Raw genomic sequence first — 2,285 nt, 5'->3', positions numbered from 1 at the left:
GACTGAAGCTTTCTGTAGATGCATTTTGGAAATACGTGGGGTCTTCTGAGCCCAGACAAAGGATGAGACAATTGCATCCAGTTGTTGAAAAAAAGAGTTTGGGAGGAAAATAGGAAGATTTTGAAAAATATATAAAATTCTTGGGAGTGTAATCATTTTAACTGCATTTATTCTACCAATCAAAGACAAGGGGAGCAATTTCCACCTTTCAACGTCTGTTCTTAACTTTTCTAACGCAGCTTGAAAGTTTAACCTAAATATTGTTTTTGGATCCCAGGAAATCTGAAGCCCAAGATAAGTTAAATGTTCCCTGGCCACCTTAAAGGGAAAGGAGGCCAAAAGATTTGGATCAAAATTTTGAGAGAGTGGCATCAATTCGCTTTTATTCCAGTTAATTGTGTATCCTGACAGCTGACCAAATAGTTTTAGATATTCCAGGAGAGAGGGGATAGAAGATACAGGATCTGAGATGCACAGAAGCAGATCATCTGCATAAAGAATGACTAGAGCCTCCAGATCTCCCATTTTAATACCACGAATGTCTGGATGTTTCCGTATTCCCACTGCAAGAGGCTCTAATGCAATATTGAAAAGAAGTGGGGAGAGGGGATCCCCTTGTCGAACACCACGCTGAAGTGAAAAAGGAGTTGAACGGTCAGCATTGGTTAAAATGGAAGATGATGGATGCAAATATATGGCCTTAACCAAATCAATAAAAAAGTCCCCAAATCCAAATTTCCTCAATGCATAAAGCATATAGGGCCATTCCACTTGGTCAAAGGCTTTTTGTGCATCAAGTGAAACAACAGCCGCAGTGGAATTGCTTTTTTGTGCCACACGCATGGCATTAAGAAGCAAACGCACATTACAAAAGGAAAATCTACCAGGAATAAACCCTGTCTGATCAGGGTGAATGATCTCTGATATGTGTTTAGCTAATCGATTGGCCATTATCTTAGATATTATTTTTTGATCAAAATTGAGCAGGGCAATGGGTCTATATGAGGCGGGGTCTGTATCATCCTTCCCCTTTTTCAGCAAAAGACATATGTTGGCATGATATAAGGAATCAGGGAATTGTTTGTTTACAATAGATTCGTCATACATTCTCCGCAGAAACGGGCAGAGCTTGGAAGAAAAAAATTTATAGAATTCACAGCCAAAACCATCTGGCCCAGCTGCTTTACCAGAAGGAAAGCTTTTAATGGCCTCAAGGATCTCAGACTGAGTAACAGGGGAATCCAGTGACTCTCTAGCTGAGTCAGATAGTCTCGGCAAGGCAAGATCTTTAAAGAAAGAGTCCAGTTCAGATTCTGAAGCCGAGAATTTGGCAGAGTACAATTCTGTGTAAAAATCTCTAAATCTATTGTTGATCTCCTTATGATCCGTAATTAAATCCCCTGATCTTGACTGAATCCTATGAATGGCTTGTTTCGCACGAATTCCTCTAAGCTGCCTTGCCAAAAGTCCCTCTGGTTTGTCTCCCAACTCAAATTGTTTCCTCTTAAGTTTAAGTAAAAGGTGCTCAACTCTCTGTCTGAGAATAGTATTATATTCATACCTAAGTTGTAAAATTTTATTATAATCTGAAATTGAAAGGGAAGACTTATATTTCTGTTCTGTTATTTTTAGCATATTCTCAATTTCAACAAGTCTCCGATTCATTTCTTTTTTCTTTGAGGATTCGAATGCCAAAATATAGCCACGGACAACAACTTTGAGCGTTTCCCAGAGAGTGGAGTCTGATACATCTGCTGTGTCGTTAAATTCTGCGAATTCTGCGAACTTTACCTTCATATAATTGACAAAGGCAGGATCTGATAAAAGATTAGAATTAAACTGCCATGCATACGCTGGTTTGGAGACAATGTTCTGAAGCTCACATGTAATTGGGCTGTGATCGGATATTAATATATTATGATATTTAACATTGCAAACTTTGGATACCAACTCAGAAGACACAAGGAAGTAATCAATCCTTGTATAAGACTTATGTACATGTGAGTAATATGAATAGTCCCTGCCAGTTGGATGACATAGCCTCCAGATATCCACCATGTTCCCTGCTTTGAGTAGATTATTAAGAGTTTGTACTGTGGCCAACGTGGGTGGAGTCTTAGTAGAGAGTCTATCCAGATATGGATCTAAATAGCAGTTGAAATCACCTCCCATAATAATATTCTCACTCAAGGCAAGTGGGATCAGACCAAAGATTTTACGAAAAAAATCAGGACAATCAAAATTAGGGCCATAGATATTAATCAGTGTGAGAGGAAATGAATTAA

Source organism: Pygocentrus nattereri, chromosome 16 (assembly GCF_015220715.1).
Source record: "Pygocentrus nattereri isolate fPygNat1 chromosome 16, fPygNat1.pri, whole genome shotgun sequence".
NCBI lineage: Eukaryota > Metazoa > Chordata > Actinopteri > Characiformes > Serrasalmidae > Pygocentrus > Pygocentrus nattereri.
Note: the sequence above shows the minus strand (reverse complement) of the source record.